We start from the raw sequence: 7848 nt of genomic DNA on the forward strand, positions 1-7848 counted from the left end.
TATTTCCAACAAAATGGTAATTCTGCCATAGCTCGCTGGTGACATCTATGATCTCATTGTTGAAGTAACTTCTCCAGTAATCTGCAAGAGTCTTGGGGTCTTCATTATGGAGATAAGAGTCTCCTTCATACCAAGGACCATTATGGGTGTACCCGTTGATGAGTACAAGATGGTGCGCAGGTTGGACAGTCATCCAATTGCTTCTGTCCCATTGTGGGAGAGTACTCCAGCATCTGATGGAGACAAATGGACTCTTGATTTGTGAAACAACCTGACGAACGATCTGTGGGAACTGGTTGATTTGTTCATGGCTTGTTAGCTTGATGAGCCGAATGAAGCCATATTCGAACATCTGTGAAAGCCAGCTTGGATCTTCTTCAACGGACCAATCCTCATAGTTGATTATTAGGCCGGGGAAGGGATGTTTCTTCTCATAGACCCTTTGACTGCTTCCAAAGTATTTTTCCCAGGTTGAAAGGATGAAGGCAGTATCAGTATCTTCTGCTTCTTCACCATAAACTGGAAAGTGAGTGATGACCATTATTTTGAAATGTTTGAACCATAGGTCACATGATTCAGTCATAGCCTTGCTTCTAAATATACGTTCTTGTATATCAGAAGGCAAGTTGGCAACAGCACTTCTTAGCTGGTTTTGAGTCTTAAGACTTAACCTAGCATAATCGGTGCCCATGATAGTCGTTTTATCCATTGAATGGATACCCTCTTTGCCAAAGAGTTGACTAATAGGAATTCTTCCAATCTCAATTTCTGCCTCAAGGTTAACTAGGTGCAATTCTAGTGCTTTGAGGGTTCTTTGGAAAAGGCGATTGTTGTTTTGGGTAAAGGCTCTTTGAAGGTTATCAAGGACAATTTTGATGGAGGGTGGAAGTCCTGTATATACTCCATTTGCAAATTGAAAATTCCTGGATAAAACTTCATGTAAAGTGATAGTCCTATTACCACCTGAAAATGTTATTTGGAGCGGAACATGTTCTAGAAGGGATGTTACTTCCCTGGGTTCTGGTCCAGAGGAAGCGCCTTCATGCTTTTGAGAAGGAGAACCCTGAACAGGGGTTTTTCCTTTGTTCCTGCTTGAAGAAGCCATTTTCCACTTACTAGTGGGGCTAGAACAAAAAGGTACTTGCTTTTCTTCCTGCTATGTATTAACAAAATGGTTCTTTTTGAAAACAAGTTTGTTAAAATCGGGAGATGTCATGGAGCAAATATTTTTATATGCAACGTGATGAGATGATAATTTATGAGGTTTATAGAGACTCAATGAATTATCAAATATGGTAGATGGTGCAATCTGATCAAGGTTCTTTGCTTGATTTGGACCAAATGAAGAAGTTTCGACATTGATGAGGTTAAGATTTTTAGAAACAGAAACTTTTTGGAGACTTTCAATCTCTGTAGGTTCTGGGTTTCTAAGAAACTTAAACTTAACTGGTTGGTCAAAAGGATGGGTAGTGATTCCTTCACTATCCGTGGTGAATGGATATAACAGACACATGAATGGGTTTCCTAAGATGACCCTATTTGTCATATTCTTGACAAGAACAAAGGTGGTTTTGAAACACGCATTGTCTTGGCAAACATGTGCTTTTGGGATTTTAAATTCAATCTGCATTTTACCTCCACTTGCGGAAGTTAACCGTTCTTTGGTTTTCCGGAAGTATTTAGAGGGGATGATTCCTTCTTGAATGCAGTTGAGATCTGCGCTTGAGTCTATTAGGGCTACAACCTCAAATTGAAAATCCTTGCTGATGACAATCCTGACTTTGGAATGCCATTTCTGGAAGTTAATTCTACTGATGGTTTGCAAGAACGATCCATTGGATGGTTCAGGTTCCATATCTGCAGTAGGGTTAACTGTTTCATCTGCTTCATCATCAGAAGGGTTTTGAAATGAGATTCTGTCCTCATTGCCCTGATGAAAAGTATACTCTAGGTTTTTAACTCTCAAATCCATGAGACCATGATCAACCCTAAGGATGGTTAATTCTTGCTTAAGGTTTCTCATTTCTACTTTGTTATCCTTAATCTCTTTCTGGAGATCTTGGATGGTCACTTCTTTCTTGGATTTGGTAAACCTATTGTAGATTTTCTCTAAATCAACTTTGGGTTCCTGAAACCTAGGTTTGGATGTACTGGCTTCCTTGACTAGGGTTTTGTGGAACTCACTAAGTCTTTGAGCTTTCTCTTTTAGGTCTTTGATATGTTCTATGAGATCTAAGAGCAGCTCTTCTTGTTTGGAAAGAACATGGACAGTTTTGTTTCTACAACAACTATCCTGACAGGCTAGGATTTCATCTGTGTCACTAGAGGAACTGGAAGATACTCTAGAGGTTTCAGAAGATGTCCTAAACAACTGGTGTTTCTCTTGGTCACTGGACTCACTACTTAGGTGATCGAGTTCTAACAGTTTGAAGATTTCTTCCTTGTTGGATTGGTCACTAATGAGGGTATTGATAAGGGTTTTGGCCTTAGCTTTGCACTCTTTCTGGAAATGACCTTTCTTTCCACACTTAAAACATGTTCCTGATGTTTTAGGTATGAATTTACTTGTGGATTGGGATCTGCCTTTCTTATAGTAATCATCAGTCTTAAACTTCTGTTTCCTATAATGTTTGGAGGCAGGTTTCTTCCTATGGGATTTCTCAGAGAGTTCTTCACCTCTGTGTTTGGATTTCCTTTTGGGAATGATTGAAGGTAAGCCGTATTGGGTACAGAAACTTCCTATTTCGTACTTGGCTTTGCTCTTGTTGGCCTGACTCTGGATTTTAAGATCTCTACACATTTTCATCCCTTCATTTCGGATTGTGCTTGAGATGTCTCCGTAAGTTAGGTTATCATAATCTATGACACCTAAAGAGCTGGCAAGAGTTTCTTTGACCTTTTGTCCAAACAGTGTAGGTAAGCCATTGATAAACTTCTCCCTCCAAAATGGAGAGTTACAATCGCTTCTATGCATAACACGAGTGGTGAACACATCTTCATACCACCGGTATTCTCCAAGGTTTTTACATCTAAGGTTGCTTAAGTGGTCGTAAATCCTAGATGTGATATTGCTGGGTTTTCCTATGAAGTGTTTCATGATCATGTAGATCAGGGTATTGACTCCATCGGGAACTCCTCTTCCTATGCTTTCGTCAAAGATAGGGTTCTCATCCTCATCTTTTTGGATCGCATGTTTAATATCTTCCTTGGAAGCTGCTGTCATACAGTTATTCCACCAATGCAATAGTTTCCCAGTGAATCCTAAAACAATGAGCTCTACAACCTCAGTATTTGGAATACCATCATTCAGATAGTTATTGGCTACCATGGTTATATGCTGGATTTTGTTTTGGATTTCTTGTTCAGATAAACCGTCTATGTTCCATTCATAGAGTTTACCACTGGATACTGTAAACTGCATGGTCCCTTCCTCGAACTGGAGGTCAGGGGGTGTGGGTCTGGGATACCAGTTCTTGGTTAGGCTGGTTGGGGTTACCTTGGGTTGGTAAAGCCTATTCACCTGTAAACCTCGAAATTGGTCCTCTATTTGTTCTATCTCCTTTTCAGTTTCTGAGGAGGTCCTGCTAGAACTATTAGAAGCTATATGGGCATGTAAGGTTTCAAGCCTTGGGTCCCTACTAGTTGAGGTGGGATCTGGCGAAGGGGTGACTGGTTCCTTCTTCACAAGATCTTCAAGCTTTTGAGCCACTACTTGTAAGGCCGTTTGATCCTTAGGTTTGAGGCTAGCTTGTCTAGTTGTGGGGAGCTTGACGAGGGGTTTTTCTAGAGTTTGGACGGGTTTGTTAGGGTTTCTTGGTTGAAGGAGAACCTTGTTGTCAATCCTATCTTCTATTCTATCAAGCTGTTTTCCTATGACTCCCAAACACTGGTTGGTGTAGTTGTTTTGCTCTATTACCTTCCGGACAACCTTTTCTTCTGGGGTTGTGGCACACTTGAAGGGAGAGGCAATAACATCTGTACTACGGTGGTTAAAGAGTATGGCTTCTTGAGGAGGATGACTAGACCGAACAATTTCTGGTTTACTAGTACTTGGTGCATCCTTTTTGGGGAGTAACTTCCAGTTGGTTTTGGAAATGACACAGTTCTTTTTATGCCATTTGAAATGTTTCTCAAAGTATTCAAAGAAAGGATAATCAGCTTGTACCTCTTTCATGAATAACTTCCATTTCTCCAAAACTTCAATTTTTTGTTCCTTGGTATAGTTGGCTCTATAGGTTTCTCTTTTAACTCTGTTCTCTTCAGAATTAAATTCCTTTTCAAGAGCGTCCATATCAGGGATGAACTCTTTTGTCAACATTAGGAGCTGAGGATCATATTCAGGTTCTTGCTGAATAGGATTTCTAAAATCAGATCCTGATGGTAAAGGAGGCTTAAAACTGTCCTGACTGTTGCTGTCTTCTTCTTGATTAGCAACTGAGTCTTGTTTGGCTGTGTAGCAAGGGGTACTAACCTGGGAGTGGTCTTTAACACCTTGAAACTGTGGACCTAAGTCTCTTCTAGAGGTAGGAAAGGGAGCTCGTGTTCTAGACGAACTACACTGAGATGCAGGTCTATCTCTAAGGAGAATAGTTGACTGTCTAAAAGGCTGGCGTAGATCTACGGATCTAGACCTTGGTTCCTGATGTCCTTGGTACAGATCTAACGAAGACCTGGGCCTGGGTTCATCATATTCTAAGGGTGACCTAAACCTAGATTGGTCAAAGCTAAATCTAACCGTTCCATCGGCTAACTGCTGGACAACATCTAGATCTGGGTTCCTAACAGGGTTCTGGATCTGTAGAGGATAATTTTCATTCTTTAAAGTCCATTGTGCTGGGAATGTGATTTCAGATCATTTCAGGGTTTTAGGTACCTGAACTGTGGATCTAACATCCGAGGTTTGGATAAGAGTGGTTTCACCTGCCTTTCTCTTATCAAGTGCTTGGATGGACATGTTCGTTCTCATGCACTTATAATACACTCTGTATATAAGAGCAAGTTGTCTGGTGCCATGTAACACAAGGGTTCCATGGGTTTTAATGTTGAGGGTGAGGACCTTTAGGATGTGAGGGTCGTCAAGTGCAACAGTGAGGTTTGGGAAACAGTCGAAGTGAACTGGATCATTACTCAAACTGGATTCTATGGTTCCTAGGAGACTATCATTAAACCTGATGAGGCGGGTGTCTCTAAGGGCCATAAGGATTGAGTTGTTCAACCCTTCTCTGATCAATGGTTTTACTCCAACTTGGACAAGTCCTATGTGGAGGAATTTATGATCTTTTTCCCTGTGAGCTTTCACGGCTGCAGGGGATAACAAATAACAAGTTTCATATTCCTTGTTAATGCTATAGACTTGTTCTATAGTCCTAACATGGTAGTCTGTTCTGAAAGACTTTTTCAAAGACCATGATGAAGACTTATAGACTTGGGTTGTGGGAACTTTGGGTATGTTCCAATCTCCTAACTTCTGATCTAGATCTGAAAGCTGGTACGACTCTGAGTTGATTGTTTCATCTTCCTGTGGAATCTCAGGGGTGTTTGTACTGCTAGATCTAATGGAAGTGGAAGAGTCACTCCTTCTAAACATCCTATTTATCATTCTGGATTAGAAGCCTAAGAAATCAATTACAACCTAGACAACCTTTATCTTCCAATTTCTGGATCTATCCTTAGATCTGAAACAGGGTGTGTTCAATAGAGCCTGATGCCTTCTATGACAAATGTAACCACTTACCGCCGCTTGGTTCCTATTCTAGTGTACTTTTACCCCACCGTATGCACACCCTAACGCCCTCCTGGCTAAACGGGACTTTACTGCTTTGGCCGCGAGTACTGACACTGTATTAGGATCCTAGTCTTACCGGGTTACAAACCGACACAGAACCGGACTGACACTTCTCAGTAGGACACATCTGCAACAAATTTTTGGGCTAGAAACAAAGACAAGAAGAAAAAGATAACTGGGAAGCAAAGGATTAGCTTAAATAGGTAATCACAAAATAATAAACAGTTTGAATGAACAGGAGGCTCAGCCTACCACCAAAAGAAAGAACAGTAAAAACTGACTAAGATGAAGTAGTAGATGAAGAATGCAACATATGGGAGTAGAAGTGCTATCAGAAAATAGATGTAAAACAAAATAATGTTTGTTAGAGATAACATACTTTAAAGTAATGAATAACCAGAAAATAATGGATAACTATGGCGGTATAACCGGCCAACTTGATTGAAAACAAAATAATTACAGTAACTTACAACACTTACTATCGACCACAACTTACTAATATATATATTTATTTATATTAGACGATGGCTGTAAAGACCTCAATAAGGTTAATCCAAAAGCTACTGAATCTTTAGAGATAGTTGCATTTTGGAAATAAAAGAGAATGGCTTGAACGTTAGGGTGGCTTTAAGCCTTTAATGTTGTTTCATTGGGATACACTACAAATATATATATAATCCTAGATTTGAGCCACGGATTTTCAAGGATTTATGGTTATGGCATATGTCTTTCTTCGGATATGTACATATATAATATATTTGAAGTCAATGATTTTGCCACGTTTCTTTGATTATATATGTTAGGATGAATTAACATTTTCTTTGGTTATATATATTAGGATGGTTTAACGTTTTCTTGGGGGTTTTATATTAAATCATAGGTCAATGATATTTTGGCTACTGCCTTCCTCATGGCAATATGAGTTTCGATTAATGCAAGGGAATATTATTGGTTATAGAAACTTTAATTTAGTGTTAAAGTGTTATCAGTTCAGCACAGTATTTGTCCTAGTGAGTCAATTTGTATAATTCAATAAGTTTTATATTTTGTGGAGGATAGTAAGTAATTTCTATGATTGAATATAGGTCTTATTTAAGAGTGTTTTGAGGCTTTTTGGAGGTTGTTTCGGCTGGACTTTCAAATGGATTCAAGTGCTATAAGTAATTAAGCATAATATGCACAAGTTTTGTCCTTTAGGTTCTTAGAAGTTAAAAACTTTTCAAAAGTTTTGTATTTCAAACTTATATTCTCTAAAGTTTGGCAAAAGTATTTTTGTATCATTGAAAGAGAAATTTCAACTATTAAATAATGTTTTAAAGAGATACTTCAAATTTTAAATAAGTTTTGAATGTCCAAATCTCATTTAAAAGATGATTTCTAAACTAAACTATTTTCCGTAAATAATTGAGCTTCAATGTAAGTTTTCTAAAAATGTTCTTGTTCTTTAAATTTGTTAAAACCAAGTGATTTCAAGGTCATATCCCTATTCTCCAAATAGTATTTAAAATGTTTCTTTTAGCGAATTTAATTTTCAGATTTACTCAAGAACTGTAATATATTTACATAAACTCCTTAGTCTCTATTTGTTCCCTAAGATATTCAAGCATCCTTTGATTTATGTTCTATTCCATATTGTGATATTTGATATGCTTCTGTATTTGAAAAGAAATTGTTAATACCAAGTAAATTATTATATTCTGTATAAACTTTGCTCTGTGATATGTGACTCAAAATAAGTGTTTTTAGAATTGATCAGATATATCAGATATGTGTAAATCCACTCACAGGATTGTATGTGAGAATATGTGATGTGTATATGTGACACTGTGCTCTGATCAATTATGTGTATGTGATTTCAAATCACTTTAAGATGCGATTACATATGTATTAAGTGATTCATTATATGTTTTGGAATAATTATTTTTGATATCATTGAATGAGTTTGTGAAAAATCAAAATACTCGTGCTTTGCTTAACTCTATTCCGTTGTATATTCTGTATAATTACTTACTAGATGTATGGCTCACCCCATCAATTACTATTTTTCAGATTAAGGTGTAGTT

The sequence above is a fragment of the Quercus robur genome, chromosome 8, assembly GCF_932294415.1.
Source record: "Quercus robur chromosome 8, dhQueRobu3.1, whole genome shotgun sequence".
Classification (NCBI taxonomy): domain Eukaryota; kingdom Viridiplantae; phylum Streptophyta; class Magnoliopsida; order Fagales; family Fagaceae; genus Quercus; species Quercus robur.